The following is a 23,643-nucleotide window of genomic DNA, read 5'->3' on the forward strand; positions in this document are numbered from 1 at the left end:
TTTTTTAATAAGAGCCTAAATCTGTGGAGAGGTTGCACATTGAGTTAAGAAGAGTCTTAATAGGATTCAACATCTTCTGTATCAGGAGTTTTTCCGGGTACTTTCAAAGGTGGAATTTGTAGTTTTCGCAGTTAAAGAACTTCTGGGTAGTGAAAATCAAGAAAAATTGCGTTCTTAACTCTGATTGTCTTTTATGTTTTCCTTAAATTACTAAGTTCCATTTTTCTTGCTATAATTATTTTGTACATGACATGCCACAGATGGTGAGCTTTGGTAGGTTGTGTGGTGTTTTTGCATGGAAGAAAGCTGACTCGAGTTGGTGTTACGCTGATTTTTGAATCTCATCTTGTGGACTGTGTCTCTTTTGGGGCAAGACTTTCTACCTTCCTGGACCTTGATTTATTCATCTGTGAGATATTTCATGAGTATTTTATAAGAAAATATTCATGAAATAGAGAAATTATTCACCTTTAGAAATGTCTTCAGTAAATGTCATTTGAGGGAATGGCTAATTAAAGAGTATTTCCTCTAATGCTGTATGTCTGGAGGAGATTAGGTAGCTCTGGATTTATTAAGTCAAACCATTATCATAAGATATTGCTCAACATGCTGTTTTCTTCTACAAAGAGTTGTGGGCAGTTGAGGGAATAGGACATTAAAGTCTGTTTACATAAGCGACTGACAGTGTGGCAGAGTGGTGGAGCTTTGCCCAGCACATACCAGGCCCTGGCTTCCATGGTTTAAGAAAATGTTCATTTGTCAACTTACAGAGAAGTTTGTGAATTTACAAAAATAGCAACTGATTCCTAAAATATTCTGTCATTTTTAAATAGAAATGGAATGATTTCTACCATTTGAGAAATTTCTCCAAGCCATAAAATCATTTGGCAAGTGAAAAAGGAGAATTTCTATTTCTTTTCCAGACTTTGATTACTTAGGTTTAACCAGGTAGTATGTTTTCTTTAGCTGATTTGACTGAGTCAAATTTTCTAGCATTTTATTATGAGAATTTTTAGATGCAGAAAAATTGAAAAAATTGTACCCTCCACCTATATTTTACAGTTTTTTATAATGCATCCATTAATCTGTCCACTTTTTAAAAGGAAGATTTGTGTAAATTAACTTAAGAGACATTATACCCATCACCCTAAATACTTAAGCAGGCTGGCCATTAGCTACAGTAAAGGCACAGATCTTAAGTGGACCATTGGATGGATTTTGATAAATGTGTACACCTGTGTAGTGCAAGCTCACTGTATTGTAAAGCATCAGGACCCCATCACCCCAGTTTGTTTCCTTCTGTCCTTCCCAGTTAATCCTCTCACTGTTGTTCTTATTTTTTTTATCATAGACTAGTTTCTCCTGTTCTAGAATGTCACATAAATAGAGTTACATAACATATAGTTTCTGTAAGGTTTTTTCACTCATCATGTGTTTGAGATCCTCCTGGGTGTTGTGATATCAGAAGCTTGTTCCTCTTCATTGTTGAATGCTATTCACTAGTATGATAGTACTACAGTTTGTTTACTTTTCTGTTTTCCTATAGAGGAGAGCCTAGGCTTTTTCCGATTTGGCCATTGTGTATAAAGGTGCTTTCTCCAACATAAAGATGGCTATCTCTGCCAAACCTTTCCCTTTTTTAGTTATATTGGGAATGGAACCCAGGGCCTTGAGCATGGATAGTGCTCTACAACTGAGCTGCATTCCTAGCTCTAAAGGTAGTATTAATCAGAACTCAAATACATTGAAAAACTTTATTGAATATAAAAACTCTCTTTCCAGGTAAGATTTAATTTACAATAAGTTTGTGATAACTATATACATCGTCCTCTCCTGTCAGTTTTAGTCTTTAATATTGTACTTTTATTTGCTTAGTATTTAGATTTTTCTCTATTGTTCCAATACAATCTTTTTGTTCAACTGTTCTGGTTTTTTTAGCTAGATAAAAAATTACAGAGCCAGTTGTCCTACCTATTCAGGAGGCTGAGTCAAGAGGATCTCCCATTGTCCCAGTCTGCCGAACATTTTAGAACCTGAAGTTTTGGACCTATAAATATTCTTTGGTCACAAAAATGGGCTCATAGCAGAAGGACTAATACAGTATCTAGACTATGTAAAGAACTAAAAAAATTAGATCTCCCAAATTTTAGACCCTTTTAAAAAAATAGGTATCTAAAATGAATAGATACTTCTCAGATGAAGAGGAACAAATGGCCAATAATACATGAAAAAAATGTTCAACATCACTGACCATTCGAGAAATGCCAATTAAAACAATCTGAGATTCCATCTCCAGAAAGAATAGCTGTCACCAGGAAATCAAATAATAAATGCTGGAGGGGCTGCAGGGGTCAGGGAGCCTCTTTATTATTGGTTGGAGTGTAAACTGGCACAACCACTATGGAAATCAATATGGAGATTCCTCAAAAAACTAAAATTAGAAATTCCATTTGACCCAGTTATTCCCCTTCTAGGTTTCTTCTTTAAAGAGTTAAAGACATCATATTACAACGATACATGCATACCCTTGTTAAACAATTCATAGTAGCTATATCTTGGAAGAAACCTACGTATCCATCAGAGATGAATGGATAAAGAAAATGTATGTATACACAGTAAAGTACTACTCTGCCATGAAGAAGGATAAACAAATCATTTGTAGGAAAATGGATGTACCTTGTAATGGTAAATGAAGTAAATCAAACACACAAACTTAAATATCAAATGGTTTCTCTTATGTGAGAAACCCAATATATAAAAAGAATGCAAAATAAAAGACAGTAGGAAAAAAATAAAGAATTTACTGTAATACAGCATGGCCAATGTATCTGAAAGTGTACCTTGATTTAGTATAATTGTTTTATAGTTTTTGGCCCGTTTTCTGGCTGTTAATCTGTGTTTATGGTAATTAATTTGATAGACTTGTAGAATAAATCTGATGGTGATAAAAAGAAAAAAAGTCTTTAAATGGAGGTGGAAGTGTTGTAGTCAGGCTTTTGTAAGGGGATAGATATAATACAGGACACACAATTTATAGGATTATATTATAATAGTCACCCAAAAGGTCAAGTGCAGAGAAGTGCAAGAGATCTAGCCGAACACTAGAGACCCAAAGAATCCAGCCAAGGGTGTGGATCCCACAGCAGTGTCCCACACAAGTTCAACTGAATGCCTAGAGCCCACGGCAATTACTCGTGCTTCTCCATATCAAGGATCTGCTCCAGGAAGACCCAAAGGCCAGTGGCCAGAAAACCTGCACTGGTGGGGTAAAGGATTTGTGCCACCAGGCAGAGGTTTCTGCCCTGGAGGGAGGAAGTGATGCTTACAGTGAAGATCAGAAAACAGCAGCCATTCTCAGTGACAGAGAGGACCTGTGCTCCTCCTCTGATGCTAAAGCTTAGTTCACCTTCAGGAAAACCAACCACAACAATCTTCCAGAAAATCAGCCGCCCAGGAACTTCCCCTCCAGTTCTCTTTATGCCCTTGGCAACAATCCTCAGGTGGAACCTCACTGATTTCAGTTCAGCTGGGTGTTCCAAGTTGAGCATTAGTTAATTTACCATAGGAGGGGTAGGGGAAATAAAGAGAATTGAGATGTGTTAGGTACATGTGCCAGTTCCCCACGGTGAATATAGTCATGGAATGCAAACATGTACTAGCAAAAATTTAAAAATTAAAAAAAATTAAAAATGAGAAAAAACCCTAAAGTGGGCTCATAGAATACTGTTTTGAAGTTTCTGTTTTCACTTGACTGTTACTTGGGAATATTTTCAAGTGGGGAAAAAAGTGACTTAATATTTCTACAGTAGACCATAGCAGGGTTATGCTACACTGTATCTTATTCTCATTTTCCCATTATTGATTAGGTAGGTTATTCCCAGTTTTTTGCTATTTAGAAAACACTGGAGGGAGTATTATTGTAGTTAAATTTTGTCCTCATTGTATAAATTTCTAGAAATAGATACAAATGCTGATGGAGGAGGGATAAGCTAGCTGTTGGTGGTATTAAGGTCTGTTTTCTATGATTTATGTGATCTCTTTGATGTATGACTTGTATGTTTTCTGTGGAGAGTGAAGGAAGACGGGGAAGGGGAGAGATTTTAGGAAGTTTGAGAAAGAGCCTCGAGTGTGGAATGATTTCCTTACTTCTGGGGAGTGAGAAAGTGAATTGACTATTGAGGGATGGTAGGGTGGCTGAGCAGTCTTGAGGGTTATCAGTGAGCTTGAAGAGCTTGAATTATGAATATTGAAGAGGCTTATTCAGGAGAGACATTTGGGGTAAAATTTATGTGAAAGTTACAGGAATATATAAAATTTTTGAGGGAGAACCTAAAACTCAGTAAAGAGAAAATGGTCTTGGGCAGAACAGAAATCAGAAAAGAAGAGGACAGGAATGGTAGGAAAAAGAAGAGAGGAACAGCCAAGGAAACAGTACTTTAAAAAGAAAATAATGGTAAAAAATGCCAGATAGTTCCCCAGAAGGTTAGTGCTAATTTAAATTTCCTCCAGCTATATTGACAGTACTTCCCAGTACTCCCTCATCACTTTCTAAAACGGTGTTATTATTGTAAATTTCTTTTTCAGTGGAATGCTGAATAAAGTCATTTTTATAACATTTTGTCTTTGATAGAGGCAGACTTTTTCTTAAAGTTCTTAATTAAAACTTAGGCCACATTAAAAATGTTCTGCGTCTTTGATCTGGTTTTTCCTATATGTACTCAGATAATTCAGAGAGGAGATTGACTGCTTCTTTTTATTTAATCGGAGTTAAATCAGATGGCCAGGAGATTGAGAACTGGTAGATGTTCTGGGACACCTAAGAGTAGTAAAACGAGACTTGCATAAACTAATGGTGTGGAAAAGAGATCAAGAGATGGATGGAAGATGAAGAGAGTTAAGGGAAAGGAGATGACAAAAAGGAATTAAGGTGTATTATGTACATATACCACCTCCACACAAAGAATGTAAGCTGTACTACAAACATGTACTAATAAAAATACATCTTTCCTAAAAAAAGAAATACAAACATTATGTGTGTTGTACCACTGTTAACTTTGCCTATAGATGGACTTTACCAAGTCACAGGGAAATAAACAGCTATCCTTTCCTATTCCTCTGGCTCCTCTGCCCATCCTCAGCAAAATTGATTGGATGCTTTCTTTGATGGAATTTTATTTTATTATTATTTTTTTGGTACCAGGGATCGAACTCAGAACCTTGTGCTTGCAAGGCAGGCAGCGGCACCACTGAGCTAAACCCCTGGCCCCTTTGGTAGAATTTTAAAAGGTTTCAGGGTTCTTCCATTATCCTTGGAACCTGAGGGGCTGCGTCTTATAACTTGAAAGTCTCCATTGCTTTGTGTTATGATAAGGAAAAGGTGGTGGGGAGGGAAAAGCAAGCCATTTCCTTTAGAGGTTTTAAGGGGAGGAGGGAATCCCATTCTGTAGCATTTTGTATAAACCAAGTAGAACCAGGAGAGCTCCAGGAAGATTAGTCACAAATTTGAGAAGCTTGAATCACATAACTGTGCCTGTTTTTTTTTCTAACCCTCCTCCTTGTTCAAGTGTGATCTAGACATAAACAAGTCCAACCATGATAGTTACTGTCTCTAAAGCTTTACATTTTGACATAATTTTAGATTTGTAGAAAAGATAGGAGGGCAGTACAGATAATTTTGGTATACTCTCTTCCTAGCTTCCTGTCATGTTAAAATGTTACACAGCCATGACGCATTTATCAAAATTGAGACATTAACATTGGTATAGTACTATTAAGGGACTCCACGTTTTCTGTGGATTTCACCAGTTGTCTTTTTTCTGTTTCAGGATCCAGCCCAGGATTCTGTGTTGCATTTGGTGCTATAAATTTTAATATGGTTTACTGTTTTCTTTTTAACAGTCTGAGATTCTATTCTTTGCAAATTTGTATAATTTATAGTAGAGCTTTTATATCTGTCCTAGATACATAGTATTACTGAATATAGTATTTTTGAATTGCACAGTCACCATCAACCTGTATTAGGCTATTTTAAAATAGAGATATCTTTTGTATTGAGAATTATATAAAATGAAAACTCTAAAAAGACTTTTAGGAAAAGACTTAACAGTTTATTTATAGCAGAGAGGACCTCTGTCCCTTTCTGTAGAAAGTTCCTAATTTATAAGTTAGAGGTAATGAGATAAGTACGTAGCTACATTACAAGGTAGAGTATGACTAATCCTTAATGTGTCATAAAGTATTGAGGAATTGAAAGGAAGATGTAATTATTTCCTTGAATGCTTAGTGGAGTGGGTAGTCCATACATTTAAGACAAGGACTGTGTGCCAGCCATTATGATAGGCCTTATGATGGGATCGTTGTGAGGTTTGTTCTCCATTGTTAGAACAATGTATTTGTAACCTTCCCACAAAACAAGTAGATCTATGTACTGGGGAAAAAATAAGTATATGTTCTTGGGTGTAGTGTTTTGCTCTGCTGTCAGGTATTTTATTATAATATATTCAATGTGTTAAAGATTTCTCGGTAAGTTATTTTTAACTCATGAGAATATTCTGTTCATAAGATTACCGTTTGTAATGTCAAAAATCTTTAAAAGAAGTAGAAACAGTTAAGTAAACACAAATAAATTAATTATAATTTGCATTTAGCAATATTTTATTTACCCCACACAAAAATTATGTATCATTTCCATAATCATCAGTAACCTTTGACAAAACTGAAAGGAACTTACAAAGATAGTAAACAGTTTTTTGTTTTGTTATTTTGGTAATTCAGTCCCCAATTTAAAGATTTAAGAAAGTATGGCCAATCTAAAAAGATTGAATAATGTTTTATCAAAAAGACTTACACATTTTTAAAGAACCCTTTAGGCCACAGGAATATTAATGGATATAGTATGCTCTATTGAAGAATACATGTAATCTTTTTATTTCCAGTATCTTAATTTGAAGTTTTTCAGATACACAATAATGTTGAACGAGTAGTACATTTACACATACCTCCATGTAGATTTGACAGTTAGAAACTTTTCTGAAAAATTATACTATATTTTCTTTGTCTGTACAGTGTCTCGTGCAGATTGATGAGATTTGGTTGAAGACATGTTGCAAATATCCTGACCCTCACCCTCAAAATGCTTCAGGCTGCAAGTTCTGTTTATAATTATAATGCCCTTATCACATTAAAGATACTTGATAATAGTTCCCTAATATGTAACATCTAGTCTGTATTCATATTTCCCTAGTTACTTAAAAATGTTATTTTTCTAAGATTCAGTTAGAATTTAGTTATTTTTCTCACATCTAACTTACTAAAAATGTAGGCCAATTACAGTGTTACATGAAATGGATTTGTTAATTGCGGTATCACTTCTCCCATCCATGTTTTCTGTAGTTTCTGTAAACAAGCCATATTTTAGTGTGCCAAGGTACAGTTTTTAGAATTTTAAATTTTAACATGATTAATGTTCTGCAAATTTCTGTTACTTTTCCTTCAATTCGGTGACCTTACAGAATTACTGTTATTTATTACATCAATTTTATGTCATAATCCAGTCTTAGTATTAGTCAAGCTTTCATCATGTATCTATTTTAGATTTCCTTCTTAAAGATATATCTGTAGGCAAAATAAAGAAAATCAGCGTAAGTGTAAAATCACAAAGTGTACCACATAGCCTTTCATATTTATTTCTCCAGGCTTTGACCTGTGGCTTTCTGCTAATAAGTTTCTTATTTTTTGGTTACTGATAGGGGTGAGGAGATTTAGAATTCTTTAAGGGATATATAAACTATTGCTTATTTATCTTCTTTAGGTAGCAGAAATTTTATATCACGGTACAAGTTAGAGTGAGACTAATGTAAGGATAATTCTGAGTCTTTTTTGTTTTGCTTTAAAGGAAGTTGTTCAGACACCTTAGAAGATTATTAGGAATTCTTTATTACACCTTACTAGTTTGTGTCATGATACCCCACTTGAGAATTACTCACCTATGGTATCTGATACAGTCTTCTACACAGGTGATTCATAGGACAGAGTTATCATTACCTTTCTTTACAAAAACAAAACAAAACAACAACAACAAAAAACAAAACACTGTGTATAAATGCATTTAGCTTGCCTGAGGTCCTACTGCTGTTTTACTGTAATGCATCAATGTCTGAGGGAGATTCCAGACATATATATACTGAAAAATAATCCCCCACAAATGTTCCAACAGAAAACACCCATAGGTAAGTGATTTTGGTTGACCCTCAAGTTCATGGTCACCACCATGGGAGGTCTGAGTTGTGTTTGTGGATATTGAAAAATAACCTGTTTTCTGCTCACCTTAGGCTCACCTATTTTTCTAGCAGTGAGTAAATTACTGAATAACTTTGATTCTGGTTATAGTGTAGAATATTATGGTACTGAAAATAATTACGTTTAATTGCTTTTAACCCAGTATAGTATATTTCTTGAGCATTTCACCCTTTAGTTTTATTAAATACTAGCTATAGAAACTGTTCTAGACAGTAGTCAGGTGTACATGGTCCAAAATAAAAATCCACTAATTTCTTCTCTATTCTCTGCTTTATCAGTTTTCCCCTCAGAGATGATGTTTAACAATTCCTTGTGTTGTGTACACATGAATATACATGCATATATATTACGCTGTAGGTTCCACTGACATACATAGTTATTCTTGATTTTTTTGGACCATGTGTGTAATAACTCATTATGTGAATGTTACAATTTACTAGTTTCCTATTGGGAAAAGTTTAGGTTGATACCTTATTTTTTGTCAGTGTAAATAGTACTGTGCTGATATATTATGAAAATTTATGTATATAAGATTTTTCTTGTGAAGTTAGATATGGTGGCATATGCCTGTAATTCCAGGTACTGGAGAGGAAAGAGGATTGCAATTTGGAGGCCAGCTAGCAAGATCCCATCTTAAAATTAAAGGAGACTTGGGGATGTAGCTCAGTGCTTGCTTCGCATATAGGAGGCTCTGGGTGCAATCCCCAGTACTGCAAAAGAGGGTAAAAAAAGATTGTGTGTGTGTGTGTGTGTGTGTGTGTGTTATGGGTTAAGCATATACTACACATACAGTCCACCACTACTTGTGGGCATTTATGGCATAAATTTTTAGAAAAGAAATTACTAGGCCCAAGGGTATGCATTTTTAAAGTTAAAGTAGATATTGCCTGTGTAACACCTCATAGAAAATCTTCCATTTTATACCTTTTATGAATATATGGAAGGACTTGTTTCCTTTTGTTCTAACTGACATTGGCTATTATGAATGTTACAGCATGTTAAAATGGCATGTTTTATTTCTGTAATCTTCACTTCTTAATCATATCTTTTTTTTGTTTTTGGTACCAGGGATCGAACTTGAGTCCTTGCACTTGCAAGGCAGGCGGTAGAATCACTGAGCTAAATCCCAGGCCCCACTTTTTTCTTTTTTGAAAGTTGTGTTGTTTAAGTGAGTTGTGAGACCTCTTTGTGTAGATAAAAATTAGTTCTTTGTCCTATATTTCAGCATATAAATTTAAACTACTTTGTATATCTAATTTTTTTTTTGGTACCTGCCTTGGTGGTGGCACCACTATGCTAAATCCCTGACCCCTGCTTTGTATATCTCAAATGTCAGTCCGTTTGTATGTAAAGGGCTTCTTCAGGTTTGAACTAAAGGAATGCTGAGCTAAATCTCCACTTCTCCCTGCCCTGTTTCTGAAGTTCTTACTTTGTGATAGCTTCTTAATAAATTGCCCTTGTGATCCTCTTGCCTCAGCCTCCTGAGTAGCTGGGATTACAGCTGTGAACCACCACACGACAAAATACAATGTTTTTTGAAAGACACGATATGAAAATATAGTTTTTCAGCTTAAAATAATTTTAAGATATGTATGCAGTTATATTTGTAAGTAACACTTTTACTTTTTGATATTTATACTTTTCCCCTTGTGTAATTACTTTGCATGGTACTTTACACATCTGTATTAAATAATGTTGAAAATATGGATAGCCTTGCCTTGTTCCTTGCTTTAATGGAAATTCTAGTGTTTTGAGGGAATTCTAGTATTTTTTTGTAGAGACTCATCTGTATCATAGAATTATTTCTATCCATTTTCCAGTGACTTCTGGTTACTCAACCTGGCTAAGTGTACCTATGTGCATTCTGGGGTCCCACAAATCTCATTACTTCATTTTTCTTTTTTGAAGCTCAGCTTTAGTTCCGTTGAACCATATGTACTCAAAGGTCTTTTTGTTTGCTTGTCTTAGTTTTGTCACTGCATTTCTTAAAAATTAAGACCATCAAATATTTATTATATTATATACCCATGTACTCTCAGTGTTTCTCATTTAATCTTCATGATGGCCATGGGAGATGGTGTCATTATTCCCATTTTACTGATGAAAGAAACAGGGACTCTTAGAAGTTAAACCACTGGCTCAGACATACAAAGACTGCATCTGTTGTTTTTTTCTCTTTGACTCCAGGACTACTACCACAGTCACCTTCCATGATCCTCCCTTACACAGTTGTGCAGGATGTTTCTTTTTGATTAATCTTAGTCTGAAAGTTTACCTCTGATTGATTTGAGATGAACTAAGTTTCCCCTGTTCATTTTCAGTATGTGTTGAGATTCTAGATCTCTGAGAGCTGTCTTTTCCATCACCATCTAATTCTATCTTTAATCCTGAGTCCCTTCTTGACCAGCATATTGTATGAATGTAGTGGATGCCCATTTATAAAGTAATGTTCTCTCAGGGATTTAGTTATGGTTCTCACATACTTGAGAGATAATTTGTCTCACTGATAATTGTTATTAGCCATGTTCTGTAACATGTATTATAAATGGATTTTATTAAACTTTAATATCTTTTCACTTACTGGTCTAATGTGGCGTTCTTTGCCTACTATGTTTTATATCAGATATTATCTCCTTGCCATTGCTGTTACCATTGCACTTGCCCCTTCATTCTAACTACAGAGGTGCAGCATGTGTAGTCTTTTTATATCTTATCCATTCCAGTTTATTATGAACCATATCTGGAACTGTAGTCCCAATAAATATGTAAATGACAATACCTAGCTGCATGTTTCAAAGGCTGGAAACTTTTTGCAGGAGACTTTAGCATAACTAGATTAGCAGTGTCATTAGTCTCTATAGTTGGAAGCCAAGGGTGTTACTAAATATCTCACAATACACAGCATGACACCAGTACTGAAGAATTGTCAGTCTCAAAGTGAGCCAACAGTGCTGAGGCTGAGAAAGTCCCCTAGAGTATACATTCTGAGTGGGTGTGGTGTGACCCTCTAGAGGGCAAAAACGAGCCCTTGGGGTGTGTAAAAACTTACTCTTTTAGTTTATGAAATACAGCTAGAGTATACACAGGTACGAAGTATATATGTGATATTAAAATTTCTGGGGGATGGAGGACATTTGGGGGGAAAAAGGAATTAAAAAGGCTCCATAAGGGGCTGGGGATTTAGCTCAGTGGTTCCACTGCTTGCCTTGCAAGTGCAAGGACCGGAATTCAATCCCCAGTACCAAAAAAAAAAAAGCTCCATAAGAAGGTACTACTGAAAATAAGTTGAGAAACACTACCTTGAAAGGAGACCACCTAGCACTGGTTAAAAACTCAGACTGGAGTCAGACTGTTTGGCTATAAACCTGTTACTGCCACTTACCAGCTGTGGGCAAATGACTTCATAGCGTCAGTTTCGTCATTTGTAAAACAGAGATAATAATAGTACTTCCTTCAAAGGATTGCTGAGAGAGAATCCATTTAAAGCATTTGGCATTTGGTAAAACATCAAATTAATGATTCTCATAATGTAAGGAGAAAAGGTTCTTGTTTATTGCTGTATTTCCTTAGAAGAGCAAGACTTTGCAGATATTCATTCAGTAGATAATTATGTTAAATGAATTCTTTTGCTCTGATTTGTTCCTTGCATTTGGGTTGCCGTAGTAGAAAATGAGGAAATGGTGTTGGTAAGATACATAGTGCCCTTTTATCCTTTTTTTTTGTTGTTAGCCATCTTTCACTTTTACTTTACCTTACTCAAGTCTAGTGCATGAACATTACTCGATTTTAACACTGTCTTTTAAAGGTAGAAGTAGATTATTTAACGTGCAGTACCATCATCTTTAAACAGATTGAATGAGCTCAGGGCAAATGTGATAAAAATGATAACATATGAGTTCTGGAATTATTCTTAGAGCTAATATAATTTGTATGCTTTTAATTTATAATCATTGATTTTCATTTTGTAATAGAATTTCAGCTTGCAATTTATTCCACTACATTGTAGTAAAACAAAAATATAACCAAATAATAAATTTTAATAATTTTTACATATATTAATATTTTAAAATACTTATTTCTGTTTGATCCTCATAGTTTTGATTCTTCCTTTTTGACATTGGATTAAATTATTTTTATTATGAGCTTAAATTTGAACTGTTGTTACTTATGTTTGTATTGCTTACTGTGTTTGTAAGAGTATAGTTTTACCTTTAAGAATTTCATTATATGTATTTGCTTATAAGGTAATATTATTAAATACATCCTGAACTGGTATTTGGTGAGATACACTGACAAGATAATCCAGCTGCCATCTTTATAATTGCAGTCATATGGACAGAACTTATTCATTTTTTTTTTTTTTTTTTTTTTTATTTGGTTTTTTGAGACAGGGTCTCACTATGTAGTTGAGATTGACCTGGAACTCACTGTGTAGCCCAGCTGGTCTTTGATGATTTAGGCACACATATGAACACAATAAATCAGGACATTGTTTATCATTGTTGCTCTGAATCCTGTGATCTTTTCCTCATTTTCAAGACCTACACTCACCCTAGAAAACAATTGCTGTACAATTTGACCAATGGTTTACATTCTGTGTATTTGTATACGGTCACAGTGTCTTAAACTATAGGAGTTACATACTGAGTTTTTGTTTTTGTTTGCTTTGAGCAAGCTAGATGGATATTTTGGCTATTATAATGTGAAACCACTTCTTTCTTTACAGTATTTGACCAAATTTGTGTGTCTATGATATTTGTAAATACATGCGATATCTGTGTTTCTTATCATAAGCTTATTTTATTCTCAGGGTTTTTCAGACTATACAGTGTTAATATGATCTGAACTCATCATACATAAGAAGGTGTGTATATTAATCCAGTTATGGACTTAAATATTTATTGCTGCAAAGACCAGTGTATAGACATTTGCAGTATTTTTAAGTGTTCCATTTTAATGCCAAGGAATAAGCCTTTTGGCAACACAAATTGGTCAATAATAGGTAATGCAGGTGTGTTCAGGTTAGGCCAACAATGTTTTGCATTTTTATGCTTCTTTTCTGTCAACACTAATGAAGTCAACGTTGCCTGAATGTCTGAATGATAAACCACATTCCTGTTTAAAACTATGTAACTGAGGGCCAGGGATTTAGCTCAGTGCTTCTGGTGCCCATTTTGCAAGCACAGGGACTCAAGTTCAATCAAGTATATAATTGAAAAAGAAATAAAAAAGGCAGTTTTTCTAAAAAAGAGAAAAGAGAGCTTCTTGTTCTCATATACTATTTGGGAATTCAATTGTACCAATTTATTCTGGGATTTACTTAGGCTAATTAAACTAATAAAAGGTGATTTATATACCAAAGTATCATTAATTTACAAAAGGACATTATAATCAAAATAGTTCCTAATATAGGATACCCCACCATCTTTCCAGAATGGTTAGCTTATTTAGAAAACTTTGTATAAATCAAGACATTTAGTGTCTCACATTATGTTTAATAATTCTTTCAGAATGAAGACATTAACTTTCACCAAAATTTATAGATTCAAATTGTCTAAAAACCTTTTTTTCTTTAAATAAAATTATAGGAAAATTCTGTAAGGTGTGTAAGATTTTGATCTTTCAGTACACATGCTTTTATTTCTTAGTTGTTTTTTTTTATCCTACATTTTTCATGTTTGTAGTCTTTTTTTTCTCATCGGTGCTTAGCTGCCCATCTCTAGGTCCTGGAATAGTCAGTGACTTATTTGCTCACAATATTAGACTCATTATCTGTTGATGATGAATTGAGTATATTGTACTATATTACTTTGGTCACCTTTTTAGTGGAGTGAGAAGGCATAAGTTTTGACCATTTATTTCCCTAAGAAAAACATTCTACTGCAGCTAAATATATTAATACAAATCTATGTTAGGGAGTGATGTAGATATAAAATTCAAATATAAACATGTAAAAGATAGTATTGTTAATGATTCTATTTGTATTAAGATACTATGTAGATAAAATTGAAAGTTGCAGAAATACGGATAGGCTCAAGTTACAGTAGCTCACTCATGAACCAGTTGTCTTTGGAGATGGTGTATTCTGAGTTAACAGAAGTGCCTGGCTGGCCTCTGAAGTTAATTTGTCCTAGTGTATAGATAGATTTGCACATTTTTCCCCCCTTCCCTTTGAGAAAGTACAGTATACCTAAATTTCAACATCAAGAGAAATTTTCTTCTTTTCCTCTGCAGCCCCATCCTCTGAAATGAAGGTATCTAACTAGAATACTTTTTACCTCAGTCCCCAAAGGAGGCTGTGGCAAGAGGGTTAAATCCCTAGAGCCAAAGCTGTTGGTACCAGGACCTTTTCTAAGTCCTCAGGGGCAGTTTGCATGTGAAAACTGGGAAGCTGTTTTTTAAAAACATTCATTTTCTTTTTGATTTAACCTCTCCCCTTACTACTCTTAACTAACGCCACTTTCTATTTTTATGGGCAATATTTGATTACTAAGTCTTCTTCCCTTCTTCCAGTGTTCTTTCCATCGCAGAAACAAAAGGTGTACCTCTGAGACTGCTTTCCACACATTGCAGAAATTAGCTTATCCATTTATCCTTGTGAGTAAGATAGAAGGGATTTTTGCATCAGGATGAATGAGTTAAAGTAGGCATGTACTGTGGCAGAAAAGCTAGATCTCATGGCCAGTTAGCTGTTTCTGTAGACTTTTATAGACAATATAAGTTTTTTTACTTTTTGTTTTTCTATTTTGAGATAGGGTCTCTCTATGTGATTGAGGGTGGCCTTGAACTCAGTGTGTAGCTGTGCCTGCCTTGAACTCACAGTGATCCTCCTGCCTCAGCCTCCTGCCTGTGCCTGGCTGTTTTCCCTATTAGTTACTTGCTCTCAGTGCCTACAGCCATAGGACTGATCAAATTTTGGGCAGACTGGAAAGAAAATAACTTCTGTTGTTCTGTTTAGTTTTCATTTGACAGTGTTAAGAACATTTTATACAGCTGTTATAATGGATGGAGTTTACAATTTAGGATAGGATTAACATCTGATTTCTTCTACTGTGTTAAAATTCTGCTCATTTTTATCTGCCAGCTATTTTTTGCCATCATTTGCTGTTTTTTTTAAGCTCCCCTTTCTATAAGAGATTGACAAAGCAAATAGAACTTTAAGAAAAATTTAAGGTCATTTTTTTCTCTCCAAATATGACAAATTTGTTTCGTTATTGTTCATTATAATAAAGGGGAAATACAACTCCCAACCTACTAGATATATCCCCCAAATTTGTGTCCCCCATCATCAAAGAATGAAAAATAGAGCCAAACTCATGGGGTGATTATGAGGGTTAAATGAGTTACTGTAATAAAGCACTTAGAAATGTGCATTAAACTTGATAATTTACTAAATATTAGATGTTAGTTGATACTGTTAGATTAATTAAAAATCACTTTGTAATACAGACTGTAGAAGATGCATTGAAACAAGTTCAATGGATGGAAAAAGTCTTTGGCAGCAGTATATTTCAGATGTTGGAAGTGGTGTGAGAAATAGGGAAAATCATGAATCCAAAGTGAAGTATAGACAGTGAGTGTGGGGGTCAGTCATTACGTGTGTCAGCTTGATTGGCATGGGAGCCACCTAGATTTATGGGGCACCTTTCTGGATGGGCCATGGAGGCATGACCTTGGGTAAAATAATATGTAGTCCCTGGCCCCTTCCTGTCTGGTGCTGTTTCTCAGCTTTTCTTCCTAGCTGCTGTGGATTTAAGCATCTTTGCCCTGCCATCCCCTTTTGCCCATGATATTTTTGCATCGGTGCCAGCAGGTAATGGACTGAATCTCCTGAAACTGTGAGCCAAATTAAACCTCTCCTTTAAGTTGTGGGCATCAGGTATTGTGTCTCAGTGATGGGAAAGCTGAATAATAAAAGTATGTCTTTACATTGCTGCTGAAGGAAATGAGCATCATGTGAAAGACTATTAGCCGTAGGAGAGAATCATTCGCTTGATTTTTTAAAAATGAAATGCAAGATTAGGTTATTTCATGCCTGTGATCATTCTAGTGTGACCGTTTGTATGACTCTAAAGTGGCTTCTTCAAGGTTTGTCCCCCCACCCAAGGATTTTTGTCAGAAATGTATTTGGCATCTTGAATATCTTGGACCTATTTCTCCTGGACAAAGGACCACAGGTTTTTATGTTAAGGGCAAACTGTTAGAATTTAAGAAAACTAAATGGTGTTATATAAATGGCTCAGTCTCCCAGCTTGATCCTCAACAGTTCATTTTTCTCAGAGGGCCGGGGATTTAGTCAGTGGTTCCGCCACCTGCCTTGCAAGTGCAAGGACCTGAGTTTGATCCCTTATAAATAAATAAATAAATAATTTTTTTCATTTTCCCTCTGAAGAGAAAACAAAATGAAATATTTTATAATCCAATTAAAAAAATCACAGTGGAAAACACGTAAAATTTATCATCTTAACTATTTATCTTAAAAAAAAATATGAACCATTTTTAACCCTCAGGAAGTTTCAGACCAAAAAGTTACAATGGAGGTCACATGTATCTGAGAGATATATTTCATTTCTAGCATGTGGTTACATGTGAAAAAAAGCACTGCAAATTTGCATTTATTTTATTTATATTTACATTTTAAATTTTCAGTTATAACCTAAAATTATTAAAGAAATACAGCAATATTCACTGGAGTTCACAGTATCTCTCATGTACAGTACATTGTCCAGTATTTCTTACCCTTAAGAAATGTGGATTATAAACAGAGGGCTTTAAGCATTATAGTTTAAGATTACGTATAAATGTTCATCTACTCTTAATGATGAACCTCTGTACCCAGCACTGTATATGTAACAATATTTAAGAAGTTTGCTTGTATTTCTCAGGTCTGTCCTGGCCTTGGAGGCCCAAGTGTGTACTGGTCCGTCTTATCTGTAGTTTCACTTTGCACAGTTTCAGTTAACTGCAGCCAACTGATGTCCAAAAACATTAAATGGAAAATTCCTGAAATAAGTTTTAAATAGAGCACTGTTTTGGGCTAGGTGCCTTCCTGTCCAGGATGTAAATCATGCCTTTGTTGGGCATATCCACACTGTATGTATTACCCACCTGGTTATCAGCTGCTGTGGCAGTATTGCTGTTCTTGCATTCAAGTAATCCTTATTTTTACTTAATAATGAAATGTTCAAAGCCCGAAAGTAGTGGTGCTGGCAGTCCAAATTCCAAATATATCAAATACATGCATTAAAGTGCTTCCTTTAAATGAAAAAGTGAAGTTCTTAAGAAAAATCATGTGCTAAAATCTGCAAGTTATTAATACCGTACTGTGCCTAATGCATACGTTAAAATTTTTTTTCCATGCTGGGGCTTGAACCCAGGACCTTGCACTTGTGAGGCAGGCGTGGTGCCACTGAGCTAAATCGTTGGCCCTATATACAATAATTTTTATCATGCCTATCTATGTGTGTATAGAAAAAAATATACATACAGGGTTTGGTATGCTCTGCAATTTTAGGAATCCACTGAAGGCCTTCAAACATATCTCCGCATGGATAAGGGAAGACTATTGTGGTGTAAATATGCTTGCACTATTGCGCCACAGACTTCCAGAATTTCTTGCAGAATTGAAACTATTCTCATTAAACAACATTCCTTTTTTCTTTCACCATTCCCTACTCCTACCAGACACTGGTAGCTACTGCTTTACTTTGTGTTTCCATCAGTGTGACTACTTTATCTCATATAAATGGACTCATCAAATATTGTCTTTTTGTGACTAGCTTATTTCACTTACCATATTGTCCTTAGGGATCACCCATATTGTTAGTTTATGATAGGATGTCCTTGTTTTTCAAGGCTGAATAGCATTCCATTGTATGACTATATAGTTTGTTCATTCATTGATGAACACTTCGGTTGCTTACACCCAAATGTAAATAATGCTCTGAAATACACAGGTATGCATGTAGCACTTTGAGATTATGCTTTCAGTGTTTTGGGATGTATATGCAGTTGTGGAGCACATGATACAATAACTCTATTTTTAACTTTTTGAGAAACCCACCATATTATATTTACAGAGACCATACCATTTTACATTCCCACCAGAAATGCACAGGGCTTCCCCCAGTTTGTCTGCATGCCAACACTTTTAATAGTAGCCATTTGGTTGAGAAGAATGTGGCTGTGAGTTGTATTTTTAATTTGCATCTTGATCCATCCGGTTTTTAAGATGAACAATCTTACTAAAAGCATCTATCTTATTTCTCAGAAAGCTTTTTGGCATTATATTTGATTTGAATATCTGGAGCTGATAGCTGTTTAACCCTTCTGGCTATACTCTGTGACTTGGTTTTAGAACTAAGATTTTTTTAAATTTCTTAAAAATGAAGGATGATGAGAAATGGCCTTCATGTGGAACTTGATCTATTGCTAAATCACTTACTATTGAGATAATTTTATAGGTCATAAGTGTTATTACATTCAATTATGATTATACATTTTAGCTTTTTTCCTAATAAATCTTTTAGTAAAGTGTAAGTTTATGTTTGATGTTGCATTTGTATTGCATTTTTGCAGTTTATCTGCATTGCTGCAGGTAGCTCTAGTTTTCACTGCTGTATTATATCCCTTGAGATAGCTTACAATATTGAAATTGAGGTGTCCTGTCATTTTTTGTTAAAGCCTTTGGGTGTGCTAGATTTTCTCTTAATTTTATCCTATAAAGGGAATTGTTGGGTCTTGGGCTGTGTATCTTCTCAGTTTATATTCTAGAGTTCGCGTTCTCTTTACTTATTTTAATTATTATTATTATTTTTGATACTGGGGATCGAACTTGGGTCCTTGTGCTTGTGAGGCAGGTGGAGGAACTGTATTTAATTTCGTAATTTTCATCCATATAGATGAGTGTTGAGTTTATTGTTGTGGGATTTTCTCCCTTATTGATGAAATTGAATATTTTTCCTGCTTTTATTGGCCATTAAATATTTCCTTTTCTATGTAGAAACCTGTCTTTTATGCCTTTTTATTGGTATGTTTACCTCTTCGTTACTCTTTTTGTAGTTCTTCATATATCTTATATACATATTCATATATACAGGTACATATAATAATAGTACATGTTTTAACACATCTTCTGGTTTGTGGCTTGTTTTTTCACTCAACTTGTACTATTTCCCAATACAGAAGTTCTTAATTTTAATTCATTAGGCCTTTTGGAGTGTGATTTGGGAAATCATTTCCTAAGATCATAGAGACATTTTTAAAGATTTCTTCAAAAATTTTGTTTTGCCATTGAAATTAAATGAATAAATCCATCTACCAGTTTAAGAAATTAAAATGTGATAATTCTGTACTTAAAATGCATATAGTTCCTTGCAGGTGCCAGGTTCCGAGTTTGATCCCCAGTACTGGGGAAAAAAATTACATATATATGTATGTATATTGTATGGCTCACATGTTTCTTGAATGCCTGTTAAGTCTGTGGCGTAATGAGGGAGTTGCAATGATGGAAAGCCCCAAAACAAGCATAGATGATATCTTGCATTAAAGATGGATATATTAAGAAATTTGTTAGAAAAATTTTGTTTTTTATAACCTTGGTCTCAGTTTTAGGTGATGTGCTTGCCATTCTGTTAACCTTTAACAGTGTTAGCCTTTTAACAGTGGTTATACACCACTGATTTTTGACTGAGCTGATTCGAGTATCTGAGTATTGTACACAGTAAAGTGAATCTCAAAACAAGAAGCTAATTAATTATTGCACAATAGAGTTTAAAAATAATGAGTTTTTCTGCTTTCACTTGATTACTTTTTAGATTTTATAATCTGATATGGAAGCTGGATAAGGAGAGCTACTCAAAGCTTGTGATGCTGATGCTGCAGGTCTTTATCTTGTGCTTCCAGTGCTGCGACCTTTCTTGTTATTTAATGAGGGCCTTGTTTGTCCATCAGTATTTACACCAGCTGCTCTCCAACCTTCTATCTCTGCTGTCCCCTCTTGCTGGTATCCTAGGAGAGAAAGGAGAGCCAGCCTTTTTGTATAAACATGTTAGACCTGTAGATAGACTCTTATGTCATGTTAAAACATAGCAGCTTTTATTACTCAAGGACTGTTACTGTGCTTTGTTGCTTCAGCACTAACTTCAAGATCATATTCAAGATAAAATAATTTAAGATGAAGAGTCCTTCTGAAAATACTTACACTTAATAAATGATTCTTACAGAACATAACTTTTTAAGCCAACTTTTTAGCTACCTGCCAGAGAACTTCAGAATAGAGGTTTTAATTTAAACTAGGTAGTTAAATGAGACATAAAAATATATTGTAATAGATGAATAAACAATTATCTTGTCTTGTAAATTATTTATCTTGTTTTATTTCAGAACCCACTTACCCATGAATTTTATGCTCATTGCTAATTAGTTCTTTTTTTTTCCCTTTGGCAACAGAAATCGAACTCAGGACCTTATTCTTGCCAGGCAGGCACAGTGCCACTGAGCTAAACCCTCAGCTCAGTTGCTAATTAGTTCTGAATATCTCTGCAAATCTTTGTTTGAAAACATAGTATTTATATCTAATTTAGAAAAATATAAAAGCAAGTAGTAAATCTCACTTGTTTTTCTGTGTTGGTACATAGTCTATAAAACTGAAAATTAGATGACCTCTTTCTAGTTTCTAGTTTTTTTGAGGTTTGATTTTAGGGTGTCCCTAAAGCCCTATAAAGGCAGATCATTTACAGTTTTCTTTAATATTAGTGAATCAGAACTACGGGGAAGGTCAGTGATCCTTTATGATCTGATGCTAATGTTACTGACTTCAGTACCCTTGAAATCAGTCAAGAGCCTAAGATAGTAATGCAAGTGGAGTAGAGAACAATTTTAAACAAAGTCACCCAACAGTATGTCTCTGCATTTTTTTTAACCCCTTTGGAAGAACAAAACTATAATGACATGAAACTATAAATGTTGAGGGGTAACCACAGACAGGGTTTATGGCTCTAAACCACATTGCATAAAATAAACGGGCAACTTTTATAATTTGAGTGGAAAAACAAGTATTATTCATCTCATACTGGTTTCTAGTATATAATATTCACTCATATTTTCATTTTGGAAAAAATATTTGTAGTCTTTTCAATGTTCCATGTTTTTGAAAACAATTTTGTACTTCATCTATAAATTTCACATTTCAAGTGTGTTTGTTGATACTCAATTATGTACCATTCTCAGCAATATAACAATAGGGAGAGCAAATTTATTTAGGTCTGTTTTAAGGGTTCATAATCTTTGACTCTTTTTGTAGAGGCAAATAGTATAGACCATTCAAGATTAAGTATCTTTTTCCATTTAGGGGCCATTAACATTTTTATTCAATTCGTCTAACGCTGATTAATGTTGGAGTTTTTCTCTTTCTGTCCACTTAATTGTTGTCATCAATCATTTTTACCTTAATATGGCCTATAGTGAATTAGGATGAAACTCTGACTTATTTTTCATTGACAATTTATATTTGAAAATGACATTTTGGTAATGTGTACAACATGTGAAGTAGGCATATAACTTCCTTTAATTTCTTACTAAAATGGAAGTCAGCATCACACAGAATTTTTATAAATTCTCCAGTTGGTATTTATGTTTGTATGTAGTATCAGACTGTGTGTGTGTGTGTGCTTGCATGTGCATGCAGCAGCCTTATGTGTGCATGTATGAAGGTTGCCATTTTGCTCAGGATTATTCTGGGCACTTTCATTTTTTATAGTGAATGTTAGATTTTTTAAAAAAGCTAAACAACCAAGAATTTAAAATTTAACTCTTCACAAATCTATTAGTTATTTTAAAGATTTTATTTTTTGTGGTTTAAAATCACATTTATACATTAAGCATTAATTTTTAAAAGTTATCAGACAAATCTTTCCAAATACTTGACTCTTCTAGATTTGGTATTGGTAGATTTTATAAAATTCAAAATCTGTTTTCAACTTAAAAGTCATAAGCCTATATCAGCAATTTAGTAACATTTTAAATTGAAATCAGGAGTTTAATTTGTATGCATATTAATATATAGGGTTTCTTAACCCAAGTACTTCAAAAACTAAATAATCTCCTATGCCCATACTCAATACAAAAATATCTGTGGGTTTGAATTTACTTTTCCCCCTCCTGTTTCCAACCTATACTCTTTCCTTCTGGAAATATCAATTTTAAACTTTTTATCATATCTGTATTCTAGACCTGTCATCAAGATGTTTTCAGTTTTGCCATTTTGAGTGATTTGATTTTTCCCTTTCCAAACCATTTTGGCATCATGTTTTCAGATGGCTGAGGTTGAATCTTGTAAAAACTGCAGGTTCTAAAGCCACAGACTTCCAGGGTGGTTTTTCTCATGAAAGAGGGGCTAAGTTGAGCTTGGTTTTATATGCTGTCAATAGTAATGCTGGGGCTGTGCCTCTAAGGTGGGTGGTCTCCAAGCAAGCCACCTGCTATTCAGGTTCCACATTGCTTAATCCTCAAGGGTGATAGGTCTAATCTCCCATCTGGGATGCTTGACTGAGTTAATCCATTTATTACCTGATTCTTTTCTGAATTCTTTTATTCTTTTTATTAGGCACATTATAATTTTTGAGTACTTCAAGTATTTAAATGTTTTGTTTTGTTTTATTTTATTTTATTTTTTGGTACCTGGGATCAAACTCAGGACTTTGCACTTGTGAGGCAGGTGCAGTGCCACTGAGCTAGATCCCTGGCCCCATTTAAGTGTTTTAAAATAAATCCTACTTGGATTTTACTTATCTTTTCTGACTTACCGGTTTTACAGTCGCAGTTCTAAGGTTATTGTCATGACAGTTTTAACCTCCTGCTTTCTGGCTCACAATGTTTGTATCCTAAAATAAGTTACACAGAGCACATAAACAGGGATTATATTGGATCACAACCTTGATTTATTCACACATAGAATGATAATGACACCTTAGCTAGCTCTCTATTTTATGAGTTTTGCTATGGACTGTGTATCATTATTCTCTAATAGAAATGTACTATGAGTTACATAGGTAATTTTAAATTCTCTGGTAGCCATAGAAAAAGAAACAGATGAAACTAATTTCAATAATATTTTATTTAATGGGCCGGGGATTTAGCTCAGCAGTTTGGTGGCCTGCCTTGCAAGCGCAAGGACCCGAGTTCAATCCATGGTACCAAAAAAAAAAAAAAAAAAAAAAAAAAAAAAATTATTTAAGCAAGTATAATCTAAATGATATTTTAACACATTCAATTAAGAATTGAGGTATTTTTCTCTGGTATGAAAAACTAAAAGTGTAAATAAGATCCAAATGGTATAATTGACTG

The 23,643-nt window shown here is 34.5% G+C and overlaps 1 protein-coding gene across 1 annotated transcript in view; it reads left to right on the forward strand.

The window, feature by feature from the left end:
* Positions 1–23,643, forward strand: part of Pcnx1 (pecanex 1) — a 151,168-nt gene that overhangs the window by 2,856 nt on the left and 124,669 nt on the right. The gene's annotated exons all lie outside the window — the stretch shown is intronic.

Source organism: Fukomys damarensis, unplaced genomic scaffold (genome assembly GCF_012274545.1).
Source record: "Fukomys damarensis isolate Sample0158 unplaced genomic scaffold, DMR_v1.0_HiC HiC_scaffold_21, whole genome shotgun sequence".
Taxonomy (NCBI): Eukaryota; Metazoa; Chordata; class Mammalia; order Rodentia; family Bathyergidae; genus Fukomys; species Fukomys damarensis.